We start from the raw sequence: 23401 nt of genomic DNA, 5'->3' as shown, positions 1-23401 counted from the left end.
CCCTGATTCCTCTAGCTCTGTTTTTCTTTCTCAAGATTGTCTGGCTATTTGGGGTCTTTTGTGTTTCCATACAAATTTTTAAAGGGGGAAGGGCTTCATCTGACTGACTGTCAGTCAGTCCACAAGTCAGCACCCCCAGGGTAGCTGTGAGAGGTAGACAATCAGGTGTTTGGAGAGTGGGGAATTTCAGAACGGGTCCAAGACTCTCAGGTGAGGCTATGAATCAGTACAATCAGCTAGGGTCTGAGAAAAGCTTTGGTGGCGAAGAGCTGAAGGACTCTGTTGGCTTCCTACCAACCCCTCATTCCCAGTGAGAGGCAGTGTGCTGTGGTGGTTACAGTCCGTGTTTCAGTTAAGAGGGAAAGCTTGCTGCCTCGCTGTGTGATCTTGAACATGTAGCTTGGTTTTCTCATCCAAGAAATGGATATAATGAGAGGACTGGATTCATAAATTTGTTTCTGTAAGGATTAAATGAGGTGAATAAGGCCTGGCACTTAGAAGAGGATAAATAAATGTTAGTTGATGTTGCTTGTTAAAATAACAAAAGTTGTTATTTTTATTGGGACAGCCTGGCTTCTAAGACTAAACTCAGAGCTCCAGGTAGAGCAAGGGACCTTCCTGTAGTTTGGGCTACCCTTTGGGACATCCCGGATAGAGAACCATGTTCTCTCTTTCAATCAGTCTTTAAATTTTTTTTAAAATCTTTTTTCTTCCAGTTTTATTGCGTATAGTTGGCATATAGCACCGTGCAAGTGTAAGGTGTATGGCGTGATGTTTTGATTTACGCACCTCACGAGGTGATCATCCCATTAAGTTTAGTGAACATCCATCATCTCATATAGATACAAAATTAAAGAAATAGAAAAAAATCTTTCCTTGTGATGAGAACTCAAGATTTAGTCTCATGATAACTTTCATGTGTAACATACAGCAGTGTTAATTATATTTATCATACTGTGCGTTATATCTCTAGTACTTATTTATCTTTTTTTGAGTCAATATTTTTATAGATTATCCTCCATTTAAAGTTATTATAACATATTGGCTATATTCCCTGTGCCGTACAGTATATCCTTGTAGCTTATTTATTTATACATGCTAGTTTGTACCTCTAATCCTACACCCCTATTTTGCCCCTCCCCCGCCACTGCTGATCACTAGTTTGTTCTCTGTATCTGTGAGTCTCTTTCTGTTACATCATATTCAATCAATCTTTTATTTTATTTATTTATTTGGCCCCACCATGTGACTTGCGAGATCTTAGTTCCCCAACCAGGGATCGAACCCGAGCCCCTGGCAGTGGAAGCTTGGAAAGCTAACCACTGGACCGCCATGGAATTTCCTTATTTTTATTTTACTTAAACTGTTTTTTTATTGAGGTAGGAACACTTCATATGAAATCTACCTTCTTAACAGAATTTTTAAGTGCATAATTCAGCATTGTTAACTATAAGCACAACATTTTACAGCAGGTCTCTAGAACTGAATCATATTGGATGAGGGAAACAGAATAGAGAGTCCAGAAATAAACCCACACAGACACAGTCAACTGGTCTTTGACTGGGGCCCAAGGCCACACAACAAATGGCGCTGGGAAGACTGGATATCCACATGCAAAAGAATGAAACTGGACGCTTACATCATATACCAAAATCAACTCAAAATGGATAAAGATTTAAATGTAGACCTGGAGCTATAAAACTGCCAGAAGAAAGCAGAAGGGGAAAGCTTCATGGCACTGGGTTTTGCAATGATTTCGGCCTTATGGTTCCACACTGTCCCCAGTCTTCGCAAAAATGCGAAGATTTTTCGGGCACCGAGGGTAGCAGGCTGCACAGGGCTGTGGTTAGACATGGCTTCGACCCTGGGCTCTGCTATTTGCAAGCTGTGTGGCCTCTTGTGGGCCTCAGTGTTCTCATCTGTACAATGGGGGTAGATGGACGTATGCTGGACTCGTGCCTGTGCTGCTCAGTGCTCGTTGCCCAGCATCCAGGGGCCCAGGTCTGGCCAAGCAGCAATGCTTGGCGACCCCTCTCTGTGCTGACCACGGCCTGCAGTGCTTGTGGTACATTCTCTGCCCTCTACCTGTAAGGGGAAGTTGAGGGGCCCTCAAGGCACTGACTCGTTTTCCAGGGCTCACCCAGCAGGGTCACGCTCTTCATTCCCTACGAGGCTGAGACCAGCATATACGCAATCTGTTTTTCTGCTTTAAACTCCTGTGAATTCTCAGGCACTAATGAGGGCCTCTCAGCTCAGGGGGCTGATTAGAAGAGAGGAATTGAGTGGGACCATTCTGATGCCGAAGGAGGGAAGGACAGGGAGGGTCCTAATCCCAAAACAAGCTGGTGTGAGATCAGGCTTAACGTTCAACACGTCATCTGTCAAACAGTCATCCTCCGGCCACTTGGAGGGCTGCCCCCCCGAGGTTCGGGTCGGGTGGTGTGGTCTGGGTAATCACTTAGCTTTCTCCCTTTGAAATGGCAAACAGCAGACTAGGAACGAGGACTCTGGCACTTGTGTAATTTTGTAATTATGATGTCGCGCATTTAAGTGGCTCAGAATAAACAGGGCCCTGGACTCACAAAAGATGTGTAATAGTTGGTTAAATTGATGGTGACGCCGAGGTCGTTCTGGGTGCCGGGAGGGCTGCCGTCTTGCCTTGATTTAGCTCTAACAGGGGTAGGTGTTTCTTGTCTTTGGTTTAGAACATTCCTACAAGTTTTCTAGTATTAAGGTTTTCAATTCAACATTTCCAAAGGCTGTTTCTCACATTTGGAAAGAGAAGGCTTTTTTCTTTGAAAACATTGGCAGTTGAGAGCCATTATCCCTTTCCCCTCGGTCTGTACTGGCCGTCTGACCTACGGGGCTGCTCGTCGCGGGGCAGCAGTAAAGCCCTGTGGCCGAGTGCCGTCCATGCAGCCAGGCTGCCACAGTAAGTTCAAGTCCTGACTTCTCGCCTCCCAAGCTGTGTGACCCACAGGGTGACTAACTTCTCTGTGCCTCGGGGTCTTCCCTGGTAATATGTGCAGAGAATCATGGTACTGACCTCGGGGGTCCTTTGAGGATTCAGTGGGACACTTTACTGAGAGCAGTGCTTAGTATATAAGAAGTCCTCACAGTCGTAGCTGCTCTCATTCATGCTAATAGTTAACATTAAAACAGAAAATCAAATTCCTGAAATAAGTTTATTTTAGACGTAACACCAGACGAACCGGTTTGCAGGGCAGAAGTAACGACACAGATGTAGAGAGCAAACGTATGGATACCAAGGGGGGAAAGTGGCGGGGTGGGGTGGGGGGGGATGAATTGGGCCATTGGGATTGACATGTATACATTGATGTGTATAAAATGGATGACTAATAAGAACCTGCTGTACAAAAAGAAAAAAGAAAGGAAAGTAACACCATACGCTGGACTTCAGTTTGAAAATAAAGAAGTGATTGGGCTGAAGAAAAGCCTCATCTGTGGTAGACGGGTGGACACACAACTGTTTCAGGGCTTTTAGGGAGAGCAAACTTTATATTCATGTAAGATGATTAAGCAGATGAAATAGCTCTTGTGCAGTAAACGTGTGTCATTAAATGCAGGCATTGCCCCTGGGATCTAGGCTCAGGTACCCACCGTCCTCTGCGGTGGCCTCTTTCTCTTGTTCTCAGGGCCTTTATCTTTGAGCAACATTGATGCTTCCAGGTGGCAGGTCTTTCGCCGCCTTCCTTCGTGGCTGAACTGGAGGAATCCACTGGGTGGGTTTGCAAGCCCTGGGGCGCCTCGTGCAGCCTGGAGACAGGGTGTGTGTCTGAAGGGAGAGTTAATAATTCAAACCCACGAGGGCCAACGAGAAAGTGAGCGAGCGGCCCCGGGGGCAAGCATCCCAGATCAGAAGTGCCGGATGCTGGGCGCGCCCTCGCACACCATCCTTCACGGCGTGGTCCACGCGTCTGCACACTCTAGGATTATTTTATTGACTTACATCTCTGGAGAATGGAGCAGCCGGACTGCTTTTCCTGGGGGAGGTTTTTATCTCGGCTTTCAATTTTCACTAGTTAATGTACTGTCACTCATGGCCAAGCAGAAACACAAGAAATGAAATCTTTTATTCAACAGATAGTCACAGAGCCCTTTCCGTGAGCCAGGCCCATTCTGAGGACCGGGGACATGACAGGGTCGTCCCGAGCTCTGGCCGTCGGAGAGCGCATATCCTCCTTGGGCACATCGGATGCCCTCAACGTGGTGAAGAGGAAGAAATCCACTCACCCAGAGTGGGGTAGAAGCTTGTTGTGTGCAAAAGAACAGCAATGGAAGGGGTGGGGATACTTTTTGGGTCAATTAAAAAATCAATAGACTTTTTACAAAAGGTCGTCAGTTTTAGGCTGAGAGAAATGATGATCAGAAAGTAGAGAATTCCCACGGACCTCCTCTCTTCCCGGCCCACAGTTGCCCATATTACCCACATTCTGCATCAGTGGGTACATTTATCACAATTGATGCACCAGCATTGATACATGATTATTATTATTATTTATGGTCATAAGCTCAATGAATTTTATTTTATTTTTTTAATTGAAGTATAGTTGATTTACAATGTTGTGTTGATTACCGCTGTACAGAAAGATGACTCAGTTATACATATACATTCTTTTTCATATTCTTTTCCATGATGGTTTATCACAGGATGCTGTGCTCTACGGCAGGACCTCGTTGTTGATGCGCTGATGCATTATTACTAACTACAGTCCAGAGTTTACTGAGGGTTCACTCTTGGTGTCGTACGTTCTGTGGGTCTGGACAAATGTACCTGACATGTGTCCACCATTACGGTCTCATACAGAACAGCTTTTCTGCCCTAAAAGTTCCCTGTGCTCTGCCTGTTCATCCCTCCCTCCCTTGCCTCACCCCCCAGTAACCACGGATCTCTTCATTTTCTCCATGGTTTTGCCTTTTCCGGAATGTCACAGAGTTAGAATCACACAGCAGGTAGCTCTTCCAGACGGGCGCCTTTCACTTACTCATATGCATTTAAGGTTCTTCTACATCCTTCCGCGGCTTGACAGCTCATTTTATCTTAGTGTTGAATCAACCCATTGTCGGATGGACCGCGGTTTGTTTATCCGTCACCCACTGAAGGACATCTTGGGTGCCTGTGAGGGTATTTTCAGATCCCAGCAGTGGATATTCCCAAAATAGGGCAGCTTTCCTATCTGTTGATCCAGGGCGACCCCGGAGAAATCAGGCAGGTGAAACATTGGGGGATGTCTATGCTTTTGGACGTGAATTGAGTAATTCACAAGTTATTCACCTAATGTCATCTTGCAGCAAATAGATATTACTGATGTCGCCACACCAAGGAAGTGGGAGGGGGGTCTTTACAACCCACGGTCATTAAATTCACATGTTGCAAAACCTGATTTTCTCAACAGTCTATCCAATGGCCAAAACACTGACAAAATTCACCAAATAACCAAATAACTAAGAAATTCTTAATAACCAAAATCAGTAGAGCTGGTATGATACAGGGTACTAGTAATTTGGACAATCTTTCTTCCTTTTCTCATGAGCTGTACACGAAGAGATCCAAGTGTAGGTAAGAAGGTTGCTGGATGAATAACAAATAAAAACAACATACACAAATAGCTAGAGGATATTCACACCAAGCTTCTATAGCTCCATCTCACTCTGTTGTTCATTAGGACTGGTTCCGATCAAGTCTTATAAGTCTTTTTCTCCCAGCAAACGATGCAGGGAATACTTTGACAAGTCCTTCATCTTCGTTAATTTCTGGTTTCCTTATATGTGGCCCAAGTCTTCTGTTTTAATTATGCTACTCTTACTGTATTATACTACTTCCATTTTAATGAGACTGCTTCTTGAACTCACTAATTTTGTAACTAATTACACCAAAATATTGTGCTTTCTCCTGTGTAATCTGCTATTTCATTCATTCATTCTTGTATTCAACACATGGTTATTGTGCGTTTACTGGGTTCCAGGCACCAGTCTCAGGGGACATAGTGGGGAGTGAGATGGATAAGGGACCTGACCTTCTAATGGGGCCACAGAAGATAAACATTTTTCATTGGTGATGGTGGGGGCTGGGTAGCTGCTGTGTGCTTTAGACTGAATGGTCAGGGGACAGCTTCTATGGAGAAGCGATGTCTGAGCCAAGACCTGAAGACAGAAAGGGAGCAGGGTGGGTAAAAATGGAAGATTCAGTTCAGCAAAACATCTCGGGGCAGAAATCCAGTGGTTATGGAGTATGGAATATTTTATTTATGCCACTACAAACACTTTCCTATTTTTGATTTTCTGTTTTCTGTTTCCTACTCCATCGGTCTGGGTCCCATAGTGAGGAAGATGTGGGGCAGGGCTATAGCTGACCCTCCACAGACACAGAGTATGAGTGGGAAATAAACCTCTGTCATTTGAAACCACTGATATTTGAGGACTACTTGTTACCATAGCATAACCAAGCCCATCCTGACTGATACATGTGTCAAGGCAACATTGAAGACTTCATTCAGTTGGTATTTCAACAAATGTTTGAGTAGCTTCTTTGGCTGGACAGTGTGGATTGCTTGGAATAGCACACGGAACATGGTAGGCAAGGTCCCTGCCCTCATGGGGCTTATGGTCTCCTGGGGGACAGGCAGTTGGGACACGGGCCTGCCTGGGTTGTGGGTTTTCTACAGTGGTCGTCAGCAGCCTGTCCAGTAGGTATAGAGAAGGTGGGCTGTTGGTTATGCTAGGCGTTGGGGGTCTCGCCAGGCTGATACCTGGGGATCAGAGGGAAGAAAAGCTTAGGATACACTGACAAGAGGGTAGTTTGGAGGGCAGAGTCCAAGCTATGTGGGTAAGGAAATGAAGAGAGGAAGGGGCTTGTTGGGGGGTGGGGCAGAGGAGAAAGAAGAGCCTGGGCAGTAGTAGGGCTTCCTGTGGCCGAAACAAAGAAATCAGACGAAATACAGGTTTTACATTCTCAAGAAAAAATTACCAGGAGGCAGGAACAGTAGCAGGAATGAGAATTAAGAGGGTACCTCCACTACTTAGGGTTCTCTGGGCCCAGGAGTCGTTCACGCTGCCACCTGACTTGAATCTTCTCAGCTCTAAACGTCAGACCATTCTCGGGAGCCTATGACTTAATTAATGCCGTTATTTCCGGGTGCTGGAGCCCCCGCTGTTACTGAGCGAATGCATGTAAGGCATTCCACAATGGAAAACTTCTGACAGAGATGAACTCTTTGCTCGCCGGCTTCATCGCCCCTTCAGTTTTTCTTGCGGATTCCCAAACATCTCCACCTTCTCTCTGTCTCCAGCGGTGCACGCTTCTGGCAAGAGAACAGAGATGCATCCTCGTTCTTTTCCCAAGAATCCAGTCCCCAAGTGTGGCTCCCTCTCTGTCCTGCATCTCATGCAGGATGTGTTTGGGGTGGGCTGATTCGGAGGGGAGAAGAGTGATGGAGGAAGGGTCCTGTAACACTATTCGTTGTCAAAACACACGTTTCACCCGTGGCTCTGAAAGCCATGTTCTTTTTTATCTGCGTGACTCATTATGACAGATATGCCATGTGCCGAGCAGTTCCCATTTGGAGATTGAATTACCATCCTATTCAGCTGACACAAAGCAGTTCGTGGCCGGCTCGGGCAGTCCATGAATAAGTAAACAGTCTTCCAGTTCGATGCCGAGCACAAACATCGGAGGAGGCTTGGAGAGGCTGGTGCCTGCGGGGGCCAGGAAGCTGGTGCTGGCTTGGGGGCAGGCAGCCCAGGCTAGTGCGTCTGCTACACTAGGGCACTGATCCCGGCATCTTGTAAGTACCCGCTTTGGGGGATGGGGAAGGGTCTGCAGGGTTAGTGAGATACGGCTTATTCGCAGAGGCAGGAAAGCCACCCTCCCGGACTGGGCTGGCTCGAGACTGGAGAGCTGCCCTTCCGCTCCGAGACCCAGGTAGAGCCATTTTGCAGCCTCGGAGACGGCGCTCCTTCCCGGTTTCAAAGCCTTTGGGTCTTACTTGTGGCTTCGATCCCTGTTGCCACCCTGTACTCATTTACTTCCCAATCTGTCCCCAGGCCAGCGTCAGGGCTGCAAGGATCCTTTGCACCAAGGGTCAGTTCATTGGGTAAATTGTGAACAGGACACTCAGAATAAATATACTGTCCCTCAGGACAAAGACAGCTGCTCCGTTTGCTGGCGGGTGGAGCGCTCCTCATTTGTCCGCCGAGCCTCGCTCGCTCAGGGAAGCTCTGCTCCGGGGGAGACCATTTGCCTCTGCTCATTTGAGCATCACGCGGTGGGCGTTACAAACAGCGCGCACTTCGAGTTGCAGTGTCTCCGGTGGACGTTTCTACCTTTGTTTTGTGTTCAGTCTGGGGACAGCATTGGCCAATTCTTTAAGCCCAGCTTGTGAGACTGGGTTTGACACTGTGAAGTTTTCAGGTAATGAATATAACTAGAGAATGAATGTCATTGTAGTATTTTTATATCATGTAAGTGCAGTATTTGTTGAAATAATATGTGTGAAAATGTCAGGAAGCATGTGCTGGCTGTTAGACTAGTGGATTCTTTGTGTGTGTGTGTGTGTGTGTGTGTGTATCCTGTGTATTGTATGTATATATGTATGTATTTATTTTTTATTTTATATTGAAGTATAGTTGGTTTACAATGTCGTGTTAGTTTTGGGTGTACAGCAAAGTGGTTCAGTTATACATATACATGTATCTGTTCTTTTTCAGAATCTTTTCCCATATAGGTTGTTACAGAGTCTTGAGCAGAGTTCCCTGTGCTCTACAGTAGGTCCCTGCGGATTATCTATTTTATTTATGGTAGTGTGTACATGTTAATCCCAAATTCCTAATTTATCTCTCCCCGCCCCACCTTTCTCCTTTGGTGACCATAAGTTTGTTTTCTAAGAAGGCCAGTGGATTCTATTCTGTTTTTTTCTATTTACTCTGGTATTAAATGGATAGATGAAATGAATGGAGTGTCTTCTGAACATTAAGTAGCTAGAACGGGATTTTCCCTCATGGCAGAAGGATTTATTCCGTGCTCCGTGATGGACATGTTTATAGGGCAAAGCAGGTGAGCAGTGTTTTCAGTTGCTTGGCATTTGATAGCAGCAGTAAATTGTGCATTAATAAATCATCGCTTTTCTTTCCCTATTTGCCCCAACAGTTCTGTTAATTAAAACTCTGTATGAAGTGATAGTCGAGCCGTACATCGTTTCACTTCAGACTCATTAGAGTTGGTTCTGCGCATCCCCTCAAAGGCATTATCTTGCCGGACCACTTTTGAATTAATAATAATCATACTTCGCATGTAAGCATGCAGAGGGTTTTTTGTGCTTTATAATCATTAACAAGCTCTCCAGTCAGCTTGGTGAAAGGGAGCAACGTTGTAGCCGCTTAGCCCCTGTTAGGAGTGGCCTGGGGAAAAGGGGCAGAGAGCAGAAAGGTGGTTGAAGATGCATGATCCCAGAGCCCAGAAAAATGAAGGAAGGGAAGAGGTGAATCTCCTTGATCTACGCAGGGAGCACCCAAATTCACTAAACGCATCGAGAAGCTAGGAATTATTGTCCCACTTATTTTTTCTCTTTCACAGAATTAGGAAATATTCGCACAACTTGCAAGTTTTCATGGTTTCTTGTTTTCTTTTTTTTTTTTTTATGTCATCTTTAACCATTTCTCTTAGAGAGACCTCGTTGGAAGGTCTTGGGGGATTTGCATTAAGAGGAGTTGGTCAACACAGAGGCAGTGCTTCTGCCGGTGGGATTCTCACTGGAGATCTCTGTGCTTTGAATCGCTTTCCATTTGGCCCACCTGATGGTGTATAGAGACCACCCTGCGTTTTCATGGCTTAGTTTGTTGTTCAGTTTTAGAGTAAGATCGTGACAACTTGTGGACGTCTGTGGGGCTTGTCAGTGGTGGGCTCACTCCAGGGTAGTTGCAGGGAACCAAACATTTGTCATGGAAGTTCCCAGGGTCACCATATGGAGGTCTTTGCCCTTGGGTGATATTTCCAATCTCCTCCCCGGCTTGAGGGTCGTGTGGGGAAATGCCCAACTACTTCCGCCACGCATCGGGGCTGGGGTGGGGTCTCCACAGGCAGCCTCTGTTAATGTCTCTGTTTTCACAGCACTCCACTGCTGTGAGCTCTTCCTGCTGCCTCTTTGTCCTCAGCTCTGCCATTCACTACATCCAGGAAATAAACCTCCAGTCTCCTGTCTAGACACCTTCCCCTCACATCTCCTTTGCACATCATTCTAAATCTTATTAAAGTCTAGCTTGAATTCAAATCACACACGCATGTTCCAGCCTCCCCTCTCAGACTGTGGGTCCTGGAAGGACCCAATCTTACCGATGTTTGGGTCTGACAGCCGCCAGGACCTTCGTAGGTGCTCAGAAGATGTTGGCTATATTGAAATAAACTGAATTTTGGTCCTATGCACTGTATTTTCGGTTCCAAATGCCACGCTAAAGCCCAACTTGCTGTTAGTTCTTCCACTTGCCCATGCTGCTTACTTTGAACCTGAGACACTTTCGAGCTTTTGGATGAAACCTAAGATAATTCAACATATCATCTTATTCTGCAGCTCTAAGAAGTTTAAAGACATTTTATTAACAAAATAAGGGAGAAATAGAATAACTTCTGATTTTTTTATTGTTTATGTCAACCTGAAGGTCTGCTGAATTATGGGAATTTCTGTTTTTAATATTTGGCAGAAAGATGGAAATTTCCCAAGCGTTTGCTGCATGCAGCGTGCTCGTTGGTTTTTATGTTGATTTTTATTCATTAATTTGACCTACAGTAACACTTCTTATAATCCTCTGGCATCCGTCACGTTGCTATAGTTAAGGGAATGCATAGAGCAAGCCTGGATGTTGACTTGCGTCTCCATTCTGTCCCTCTTGTCATCAGCTGGTGGCATGTCACCATTATACAAAGAGGGGTAATTAGCCCTACGCACAGTTTATCTTGTCACATTCAGGAATGTGGAACTCTACTCAGAGAGTCATGAAAGCTTAGTGTCAGGGTGTGTGCATATTTTTGTGTTATTCTACACCAGGACATTTGGGTGAAGGGAAGGAAAGTGTCAGGCTGGGAAGACCACGAGTTAAGTCTCAGCTGTGTCACTTACTTAGCCCTCAACACTATGAACTGGAAAGTAAGAGCGTATTCCTTGACTCTGCCTGTGTCTTAGGCACAGAGGAAGGCGAAAGAGGCAGAAAGGCCCACTCATAAGCCCTTCTTTGTGATAGAAGGTTATACCCTTCTTCCTATAGTTGAGAAATGACCCATCATACCTGCAGCCTGTGGGTCCAGAAGACACCTTTGATCAGACCCAACCTTTGGAAGGCCCACTTGGGAACTTCCCACTTCGTGTCCTGACACCTGGAACCCAGCAGTGGAACTTCGTGTTGAGTTGTCCTTTCTTCCCTCTGAGGCTCTACCCACTGCATCATTCAGGGCTGTGTCTGTTTTTTCATTGTTTAAGAGTCTCTTCAAGACATGTTTATCAAGGCCAACTGTATGTCATCTAGGTGGGGAGGTCAGAACAGTGACCAGAGCAAACGTCTGTGCTCCTGTGGAGACAGCAGTGTCGTGGGGGAATGGCAGTGCAAAGGTCCTGAGGCAAGACAGAGCTTGATGCGTGAAAAGTGTTTGTCTGGACGCAGATGGGGAAGAGGTGGAGAGGGGCAGCCCATTCAGGACCTTATACGCTGTGTAAAGGTATAGGTTTTAGGTCTTAAGAACAATGGCCAGCCAGTAGTGACCGATTTTGCATAGGAAAGTGACATTTGATCAACATTTGCCTCCTAAAAGTATCACCCCAAATTCTGAGTGGAGATGGAAGCAAGTGTGGTAGCAAGGAGAATTAGGAGGCCACCAGGTAGCCCAATGAGCGGCCACGGTGGCTTGGATCAGGGTATTGGTGGCAGAAGTGAAGGTCACCGGAGACATTGCAGATGAACTTGGGCAGTACAGTCTGCCAGTCATTGTGATGGACCAGGGTGGACGGAGAGTGAGAGGTCACAAGCGTGACGTCCAGAACTTTGATGTGGACAAGAGAGTGCAGGGGGAGAGCCATTTCCTACAATGAGAAAGACTGAAAGAGAATTAGATTTGTGGGAAGATACATTCAGATTCAGTTTTGCGCTGAAACTCTGTTTTGAGTTTGAGTTACACCTAAACACGGGGCAGGTGGGGGATTGGGGAGGAAAGCAGCAGTTAGATGGGCAGGTCCACAGTGCAGGAGAGAAATCTGGGCTGGCTCGATCATTCCTTTATGTGGGGTTCAGGTTTGAGGGTTCCTGGGTGGAGCCTTGGTCTGAACACAGTAAACACGGTGGTATTGGTTAATGGGGATGATACAGGTGCTGATGCTAGACGTGGTGATGGCGAAGGTGATGGTGATGGTGGTGGTGGGAATGGCCCCAGCCAGGATGTGTTTGTTAGACTTCAATTCACACCCAGTCCTGTGAGTTCTATTTTCTGTGTTCATTTTCCCTGGCAGGAAGCAGAAAGAGTCTGTATGGGAGACTAAGCTGTTTCACATGTAGGATATACACTTGGTAACCATCCGTTTCCCATCACTATAGAGCCAAAAACTCCCCAACATTTAGTTAGTAAAGGCAGGGTCCTTGGAGGTGGGGAGATGCCTGGATAATATTCCAAACCCTTCATCTTTCATCATGATCAATCTAACACTACCTGTTTCTTCAGTGGATATCATTTATAAGAAGAGGCGTTTATCTGCACGCCCTCAACAGACAAATTGTGTCATTAAGAACACGTTCAAAGAGGATACGTCTCAGTTGAGTGATGCGGGTTATTATTTGTGTGTAATTTTTCCAAGTTCATTTACTCTACCTGGCCTGGGGGACCTAGAAGTTACTCTCTTCTTTTAGGGGTAGCAGGCAGGTTATTTTGGGAGCTTATTACTTTAGGTTTTTCAATTTGGTGGTTCTGGGGTTGGAAGCTACAGAGAGGGGTGATGTGCATGTGTGTGAATCTCTCCTATATTTGGAACGGGCTGATCTTTTTTTTTGATAGATCGTTGGCTGCTTGGAATTGCAGATGCACCATTACGTTATTGCATTTAAATTTAGCTCTTGTTCTCACTTTGGAAGGGGATGGAATGTTTGAATTATTTCACTGCGAAGGGAAAGCAATTAGAATACAGATCCCTGTGACTTATCGAAACAGGAGGTCTAGCCAGCGAGTCTCAGAGGGCGCTGCATATTTGACTCAGAGGAGAAGGCTCTTGAGGGCACCTTCAGTGTGGAGGACATTAACATTTCCTTCAACACACCTTGACGATCAGTCACTGAGGTTTAAGTTTGCCGAGGGCAGCACGTATATAAATCTGTCGTGATCGTTATTTTCAATAGGATGGTGTCCATTCTTTTAAACAGGGGCCAGGGCCCCTTTGTGTAATGAAAACATTAAAATGTTTGTTCCTAGACCCAAGTTGGAGAAATTATGTCATCAACAACACTTTCATAGAGGTTGTGAATGTGTGGAAACCTCTTTAAAATCGTTTTCCTTTGTCATATTTCAAGGACAAGAGATGTTCCTTGAGCTCACATCTTAAAGAGGTGTATAAAGTAAAAGGTTAAAGTCTCCTGTATAACTTTCCCATCCCTGGTCCCCATCAATCATCACTATTAACAGTTAGGTGTTTCCTTTTAGAATTTCCAGACCCTTTCCCATGCGTACACAAATCTACATGCAGACATAATGTCTTAATATATAGTTATCTATGCATATACAAAAGTGGGATGTATACATTGATATATGTATCCAAGTACCTACACATACTGCTCTGTGACTTTTAAAATTCATTTTCCATGACTCAGTCAGGAAATTGATATATTCAGTTTGTAAAAACTCAAGCGTCTTTGACTCTCTCCCTTTCGCCAATCTCACCAGTGTCATCAGTTTGGTCTTTCTGGACCTTTTTCCTACACATCTGTGTGTGTGTGTGTGTGTGTGTGTGTGTGTGTGTGTGTGTGTGTAACAGCCTGACTTTGTACATTATAGACGTTCAGTCAATATTTGCTGATACCGGGGGTCGTTGACGCTGGGAGGAAATGGACCCACCGTGCGCTTGGCACTTGGGCCACCCATCTGTTTGTTTGCTCCACCTCTTAGATAAGTTGTATCACTCCTGTCTCCTGGAGTCGGCTGACTGTTCACTCAGTGCCCTGAGCTGATGGAACAGACACCCCATCCAAGCCCTGAGCAGGGTCAGAGAGAGAGAGATTTTGTCTTCTCTGCTTCTATGGAGAATTTTGTGACCGTCAGCCTGGGGAAGGCATAGCCTAAATCTGTCGGCCAGCCCAATATTTCCAGAGTGTTCTACAGGTAACCAAATAGACAAACACAGTCACCCAAGCCCAGATACAGTCATAGTGTTACTGGGAAAAAATAGAATTCTTTATTAAAAAATTATAAGTAGCACATTAACCAGTGTTTTCATGGTAGTAATATAAAGTTTCTCTTTTCTCAAGAAATAAATCTGTACCTTTCATCTTTATTAGGTTAATTATTTCACAGTCGACCAATATATTTTTCAGTCTTTTTTTATTATGTGAGTTTCAGGCGTATAGCATTATAGTTGGGCAGCTGTACACACTACAGAGTGACCACCACTGAGTACAGTTACCATCCTTCAACATATAGTTGACCCCCTTCTTCACTCATTTCACCCTCCCGCTAGACCCCCTTCCTCTCTGGTAACCACTAATCTGATCTCTGTACTTACGAGTTTGTTTCTGTTTTACTGTTTGTTCTTCCCCCCCCCCCCCACATATGAGTGAAATGATACGGTGTTTGTCTTTCTCCATTTGACGTATTTCACTCAGCATAATGCCCTCAAGGTCCGTCCATGTTGCCACAAACGGCAGGATTTCATTCTTTTTTTCTAATGGCTGAGTAATATTCCATTGTGTACATGTACCACATCTTTTTCATCCATTCATCTGTTGATGGACACTTAGGTTGTTTTCATACCTTGGCTATTGTAAATAATGCTGCAGTGAACATGGGGGTGCATGCGTCTTTTTAGACTCGTGTTTCCACGTTCTTTGAATAAATACCCAGAAGTGGGATAGCTGGGTCATATGATAGTTCTACTGTTAATTTTTTGAGGAATCTCCATACCGTTTTCCCTAGTGGCTGCACCAATTTACATTCCCACCAACAGTGAACAAGGGCTCCCTTCTCTCCACATCCTCTCCGACATTTGTTACTTCTGGTCTTTTTGATGATGGCCATTATGACAGGTGTGAAACTGGACAGCCGCGAGCAAAAGAGTGAAAATAGACCACTGTCTCTTTTTCTGTACATAAAAATTAACTCAAAATGGATTAAAGACTTGAATGTAAGACCTGAAACCATGAAATTGCTAGAAGAAAACACAGGTGGAACCCTCACTAATATCAGTCTTAGCAGTGTTTTTGTGGACCTCACTCCACAGGCAAGGGCAGCAAGAACTAGAATAAACAACTGGGACTACGTCAAACTAAAAAGCCTCTGCGCAGTAAAGGAAACCGTCCTCAAGCCCGAAAGGCAGCGTGCCGAATGGGAAGATATATTTGCGAATCATATATGTAATGAGAGTAAATATCCAAAATGTATAAAGAACTCAGGCAGCTCAGTAACAAAACAATCTGATTAAAAACCGGGCAGAGGACCTGAATAGACATTTTTCCAAAAAAGACATACAGACGGCCAACGGGCACAGGAAAACATGCTCAACATCACTGATCATCAAGGAAATGCAGATCAAAACCACAATGAGATAAAATTTCCCTTTTTCAATATCATCATGTCCATAAGACACACATGCTTGTTTAAGGAAAAAGGGGCAGTTATTAGGTGGGACGCAAAAATGGCAAAACTTGTGCTATTTGCGGAAAACAAGTTTCCTCCAACCTCAGAGAATGCAACCTTGTGAGCTGCAGGGGGTTCCTGGGCTCCAGGACCAAACTGAAGACTACCGCTAGACTGTACCTCCTGCAGGTTCCGGGGTCTCGCTTTCGGTTGGGACCTCAGGACAGACTGTCTCAGCGTAATGTCATTTGGGTGGAAACGTCTAGTTAAAATGGCTCTTAATGTAATTACTCTTCATGACTAAGGCAGTTATGTATTTTAAATTTCATTTTGTTTGTTTCCTTTTTCTTAAGTAGGCGAGCCAAAATGGAAAGGGCTCTGTTGCTGTGGAAGTTCAGGGCCAATTATAGTCACATGATCGTTCGTGCTGTCCTGGGCCTGCAAGGGCAGTAAAAATCAAGAGAGTGCAAAGGTGTTTGGCAAGGGCTTCCGAAACGCTGTGAAACTCAGACTCTCAGCTACAGTATACGGGTCTTGATAGCGTCTGTTTCACTCTGCCCTCTTGGCAAACCCAGACCCTGGAATGTAGCTGACGTGCTCCTTTTGCCCTGCAGAAAGAGAAGTGCGGCTGCTGGCATGGCTGTGCTCTCAGAAAGGATTTTGGTGCCCGCGACGCACTATGCTGTCCTGTGTGTCAGGGCCCTTTAGCTTGCAAATGACAGAAAGCCAGCTCAAAGCAGCTTAAGCACAAAGGGGAGTTCATCGAAGAGGGCGTAGATTCTGACTTCAGGAACGGCTTGATCCAGGACCTCAAACTCTGTTTGGGGTTTCTGAGCCAGCTTCCTGTGTGTTGGCTTCAGTTTTCATCAGAGTCCCTTAACCATGCATTTAGGGCTCACAGGCCTGGGGCTTTTCCCCCATTGACTTGGCATCTCTACAATTAGGCTCAAAAAGGCAGCAGAACTTTGTGTCATCATTTCTTGGGCCCCATGCTTCTCACTCACGGAGAGGATCCACCCACATTCTACCAGCTCGATGCTCTTGTTTCCGAGGACCCGTTTCCTGAAACCTTGTGATCAGGATCACGAGTTTTCAAGTTCAGCTAAGGTTATCTCCCCTATAAGCGTGACCACGCGCCCTGGGAGACCGGGGTACAAAACGCACTCATCCTTCGCCGGGAGACCACCTTGCCCTCCCTACAGAGGCGTGCTTGGCTTTTGCAGCCCTCTGCACCCAGCCAGGCCACCAGGCACGTTGATCACCTGCCCGTGGCTAACATACCTGTTCCATAGAGCACTCACAGGGCCCCGGCCTCACCCCGGGGTCCAGGTTTGTGGGCCCCCACGTGCTCGCCGTGGCTGTATGGGGTGGTCCAGTCTGGATCACTCAGAGATCTATTATGGGTTGAATTGTGTTCCCCCCTCCAAATGCTAGAGGTCTGAGCCCCAGTACCTCAAAACGTGGCTTTCTTTGAGAAGGGGTCTTTACAGAGGTAATGAAGTCAAAAGGAGGTCATCAGGGTGGGCCCTAATCCAGTAGGACGGACGTCCTTACAAAAGGGGAAATTTGGACACAGCGCACACAGGGAGAACACCGTGTGCAGCAGAAGCAGAGGTGGGCTGATGCTTCTACAAGCCGAGGGGTGCTGCCAGCGGACGGCCAGGACCTGGGGGAGGGGCAGGGACAGACCCCCTTGCACGGCCTCAGGAGGGCACCTTGGTCTCAGACTTCCAGCTTCCAGAACTGTGAGACACACAAGCCGGTGTTTTTAGCCGCCCGGTTTGCAGTGCTTCGTTACAGCAGCCCCGGCAAGTAGACACAAGGCCTCTGGATGCAAACAGCACAACCTAATCCTGGCAGTCTCAAAACCAGGCACCTTCTAGAAGAGTCAACAGGAAGGAGAGGACTTGGCAGTCTGGGGAGCGGGTATCAATGGCTGATCCCTCAGAATGACCCCAGAGGAACGCATCTGCTGCAGACGCTGGTTTTGGTGTTTGGGTGTCTCTGCTCAAGACTTAAAGTCAGGAGACTTCCTGGTCTGGGTCTCTCTCATCCTGTGGCTGGAGGGGGCTGGACGCCATGCTTGCCATCCTCACCAGACCACATTCAAAGTGAAGCCGGGCTCTTTGGCTGGGAGCAGCGTGAGCACAGCCTCCGCTGGCCTGTGCGCCCGGTTGCTATCCGGATGCAGGAGCCTCTTGCTTCCTTCTTTCCTGCGTCGAATCATGGTGCCAGGGAGCGCAGCCCAGGGAAACACTGCCGCGCTGTGGGCGGCTGCGAGTGGGATCCTTCATACTTCCACGAGCCTCCTGGGACGAGGGTCCTGTCCCACGTGGCCTCATGTTGGCTCCCTAGTACAGAGGGCCAAGGACAGTGTGCTGGCTGCAGGGCCACATCCTCACGGACACTCTCCAGTCAGCACGCCCAGCCTTCAGGCGTCTTTGACCTGCTGCGATCCAGCCAGGGTTTGTCCCCGTCACCAGTTAGTAACCAGGCAACAGAGCCTTCGCCTCTGGCAGACGCTATCAACAGAGGGTGGCCAGCTGCCCGGAGTAAATGGAAGGGCTTTGGGTTCCGAGAGGAGATTGAGAAGGGCACATTATCACAGGTGGAGCTTAATTTTTAACCTGTGGCCATGGACCAGGTCTGGTTCCCATGACGACATGGCTTTGTCAGATTAAGGCTACATGTGAGTCAGTCACTGTGGAAAGTAGCGGATATTCAGATAAAAATATCCCAGGCTGTTAATCCAGAGCTGTGGCTTCTAAACTCTAGACTTGCTTTAGTTCCCTGTTTGATTAGGGCCGGTAACTCACAGGCAGAAGCTCCACTCTGTAAACTGGGCAGTTTTAGGTTTCTTTGAATTTGAAGGGTCTGTTTCCCAAGGAACTGAGAAATCAATCATGACAGGGCAGGTAAAGGGCATCCCGATTTCCGTCCTGGAAGAGATGAGGGAAGAAAAGTTCTCGATAATGAGCTGCAACCCTTGGTTTTGTGAAGAAATTATCTTACAGCCTCCACACCCCCTGACACCGTGTTTATTTATTTGCTTGTCTGCGGACTGTGTGACCCACTTCAATTAGAGGCTTCATGAGGGCAGGGAATTTGCCTTATTTTTTCAGGGTTCCGGCACCCAGGATGTTTCCCTGACACACAGCAAGCACATATATTTGTTGAATAATTGATTGAATGAATCATGAAATGACTGAATGAATACCAACATGCTAGAAAAACGTATTTTTTCCAGTTTTTCCAATTTGATGCCATAATTTGAAGGTAATTTCTTACAGAGTAATTTTTTTTTTTTTTAAAACACAGAAACTTCAATGGCAAGAGAGGTGTTAATATCTGGCTTTTAGACAAAGACCTATCTCTGATCAAAGTCTGGGCTGGAGGTTCAAACTAACTTCCTTCCTTCCTTCCTTCCTTCCTTGCCTCCTTCCCTCCTTCCCTCCTTCCCTCCTTGCCTCCTTCCCTCCTTCCCTCCCTCCTTCTCTCTCTAAATGCGCTGTGTGCCTTGCATTATTAGCAAGATCACTGTACAGTTGAATATGACTGAAAGCTCTCTTTTCCGTCCTTCTCATGTGCAGTCTTACATTTGCTTCTGTTGCTGGAATTTTGGCTTCAAGGTTATTTACGTTACAAAGCTATAAAAAAATTTCTATCTCAACGCTTTTGAAGAGGCATTTTGCCTGAATTTCTATTTGAAATCCCATCGGCTGCCAGCATGATTGTTCAGACGTGGCCACGCAGTATGAAAAAGTGCGAGGCCCCTGGGAGCAGGTAGCACCAGGTAGAAAGGAGGCGACACGGCCCGTTGGGATGATAGAGTGGGAATCCTTCCCCACCCGCTGAACAAGCCCATACCAGGAAAGTTGAAGGAGGGAGAAAAAAACCCTGAGAATGAAGAGGAACCGATCTTTTTGTCTTTACCAATAGGAGAGGGTGAGAAGATTTTTGAGTCCTTGGTCAATTTGCCCAGAAACCTGTCCTGCTTTGGGGAGACCATCCTACCCTCATGAGATCAGTTACTTGGGAAACTCCATACCTGTTTTAGTTACAACGTGTTTTGTTAAAAATAATAGAAAATCTGTTCGAATTAGCTTAAATAAGAAAAGATATTTTAGGGCAAGTCCAGATGTAATTTGACTCAGGTGAGCCTAGATCTTTTATCACAAATATATCCAGCTCGTTTCTCTCTCTCCTTTACCTTGAAATTGCCTTTCAGGAGTTGTAAGGTGGTAGCTGTAATGGGTTGAATTTAGTCCCCACAAAAGATATGTTCCAATCCTAACCCCTGTTACCTGTGAATATAACCTTATTTGGAAATAGAGTCCTGGCCGATGTAATGAAGATGTAAGTTAAGATGAGGTCGTACTGGATTAGGGTGAGCCCTAAATCCAGTGACTTGGTATCTTTATAAGAAGGCAGTGTGAAGACACAGAGATACAGTATCTTTCTCTATCCAGATGGTTAGTACAGGGAAGATGGACTTCTGAGATTCAAATGTTGGTGTATTAGTCACAGATTGTTTTGTTTCAAGTTCATGAATAGTCAACTCAGCCTGGCTTAAGCGAACAGGATATTTATTGAGAGAAGGACTTCAGGCAAGGATGGATCCAGGGGCTGAAGCACTGTCATCAGGATTTAGTCTCTTTGCATTTCCCAACCCACCTTCTTCCACACCAGCTTCGCCTCAGCAGGCTCTTTCCACACAGTGGCCAGCAGCAGCTCTAGACCAGCCGTCTCTTTTCCTAGCCACCTAAGCAGGAAGAAAGGGTCCTCCTTCTTTCTCATAGCTCAGCAGAAGTCCCAAGATTGTCTCTGACGGGACCAGCTTGGCCATCACCTGAGGCATCATCTGTCTCTTAACAGTTACCTTGCTGAGGCACTTTCTCCAGGTCTGGATCACGCGCCCACTCTGGCTTGGATAAGAGAACGCTAATTTCCCGGAGACAACTTGGAACGTTAGAACTAGGAGAATGGGGAATGGATGCAGTGCAAAGCAAAGCAGATTCTGCAGAGAGACAAGGACATCACGGGCCAGGGTGATCGAGGAGGGCTTTCTGGAGCACGAACACCGAAAGCCCTGGGAGAGAGGCTGGACTCACAGAGGCAGAGGGAAGACTCAGTTCGTGAGACTGTATCCGTTGCTCGTGTGCTGTGGGAGATTTAGGAACAAGTAAGACGTGAACTAGCCACTCCATGGATCTGATATTGTGAGAAGATGATGTGGGCTCATGAAAGTGATAGCCAGCCAGCCCAGGCAGAAGTGAGAGCAAACATTATGGAGCATTAGACAAGGGAGTTGGAAACCTGCGGGTTTGGAAGAGAGAGAACTGTGTTCATTAGTTTCATAAATATTCATCTGGGAGAATCACCACCCTCCTGATTTTTGCCCTATCTGCTTTAGAACTTTACTATTACTTATAATAATATTATATCTCTTTAAATTAATATACTGGGTAAACCTGTTTGAAAAAACCTTTATATCACTAGATCAAGTGGAAAATCCTTCTAGAAATAGAAGCTAGAAGTAGTCACATACCAGGAAAACAGCACTGCTGTTCAAATCCAGCTGGGTTCCGGGGACTACCTAAGTCTTCAGACTTGATGCCTGTAGCACCTACGCCGAAAGGGAGATAACCAAGTATCACAGAGGTATGAAAAGATACATTTTAGTGCCAAGCAGAGCCTTTCTCGCTGAAAAATATACTGAGAGAGAATATTAAAACAGTTATGATTCTATGGTCTATAATTCAAAGACTAATGAAATGCCTGACAGGTCTGTCCCTGAAAACACCTTGGGTTCCCTGAAGGACCATCCTGTGTGGGGTCTGGCCGAGTGGAAAGCAGTGGCAAGGTGAATGAATCCAAGGTGAAAGGTCAAAGGTTAATAATTCAGAAAGAGTCATGGACCACAATGTTCACTGCAGCACTGTTTACAGTAGCCAGGACGTGGAAGCAACCTAAGTGTCCATCAACAGATGAATGGATAAAGAAGATGTGGCACATATAGACAATGGGATATTCCTCAGCCATAGACAGGAACGAAACTGAGTTATTTGTAGTGAGGTGGATGGACCTAGAGTCTGTCATACAGAGCGAAGTAAGTCAGAAAGAGAAAAACAAATACCGTATGCTAACACATATATATGGAATTAAAAAAAAGGGCTCTGAAGAACCTAGGGGCAGGACAGGAATAAAGTCGCAGACGTAGAGAATGGACTTGAGGATATGGGGAGGGGGAAGGGTAAACTGGGACAAAGAGAGAGCGTGGCATGGACATATATACACCACCAAACGTAAAATAGCTAGCTAGTGGGAAGCAGCCGCGTAGCACAGGGAGATCAGCTCCGTGCTCTGTGACCACCTAGAGGGGTGGGATAGGGAGGGTGGGAGGGAGACGTAAGAGGGAGGGGACATGGGGATATATGTATACGTATAGCTGATTCACTTTGTTATACAGCAGAAACTAACACACCATTGTAAAGCAATTATACTCCAATAAAGATGTTAAAAAAAAAAGGTCAAAGGTTAACCTTTTCAGTAGAGTCAATGTGGAATTCGTTTTATCCTCTCATGGCAATTACACCAGTGGGGAAATGCACTGAGTAAGAAACTGGGCTCTTGGCTTCAAAGGGAGCAGTTCCATCATGTTCCAAAGCCAGGTGGGGATGGAGGGTAAGCCTCCCTCCCGATGCCTCTCTTTCAGGGGCGGTGGTCTGGCTGTTGTTTCAGCTGGAGGCTCAGTGAAGGAACAGAGGGGGGTCCTGGCCCTTTCAGCAAGGAGATTGAGTATCTCTGCTCTGACACTCACAGCTGAGTGCCTCTGTCCTCTGAGGTCTTCAGATGGACCCAACTCTGAATTAACAGGAGGTACCTGAATTAATTTCGGCAGACCAGGAATAGCTTAGTTGTGTGGGCAACTTGGAGATGGTGTTCAATGGTTAGAAAAATTTGCATGAATCAACTGATTTGCAGGTTTCTGGTTTTTTGGGTTTTTTTAAGAGCTCTGAGATATTTCAGAAGTGTAACTCTCATAAGAAGCTCCTGGAGGACCAAAGCAATTTTGCAGATAAGCGTTAATGATGTTCTCCAGGCCTTGAGTTGGCAGTTAGTCCGTAACCGTATCAGTGATGGGGCTTCATATATCGTCTAAATAGTCATTTATGCCTCCTGTGTACTCGGCACTCAATGCTTCCCCTTCATTACATTCACTCCGGTTTAATCAACACAAAAAGGCCTTCTCAGAGAAAATGGGGTTGAAATGTTACACATGGTAGTTACCCTTTTAAGAGAAGGTATGGAAGCTGGATATATTGTAGGGTGTTTCATCTCGCTCCACGGGCCAGGCCCTGGTTATGGTCTTTAATATAGAGATCAATATTGGAGGGACATTAGAAGATCCTTCCTTTATCTCTGCGGAGGTGGATTCGTGGAAAAAGAGAGCATCTAACCAGAGTGGGAGAGGAGCCTCCTAGGTCTGCATTTCATGCAAAGGGGAAAGGAGGTATTCCGGCTCACACCTGTGCTCTCCTGGGAGGGAGGAACGAGCCTCTGGGGAGTGAT

The sequence above is a fragment of the Leucopleurus acutus genome, assembly GCF_964270905.1.
Source record: "Leucopleurus acutus genome assembly, chromosome: 13".
NCBI classification, from domain to species: domain Eukaryota; kingdom Metazoa; phylum Chordata; class Mammalia; order Artiodactyla; family Delphinidae; genus Leucopleurus; species Leucopleurus acutus.
Note: the sequence above shows the minus strand (reverse complement) of the source record.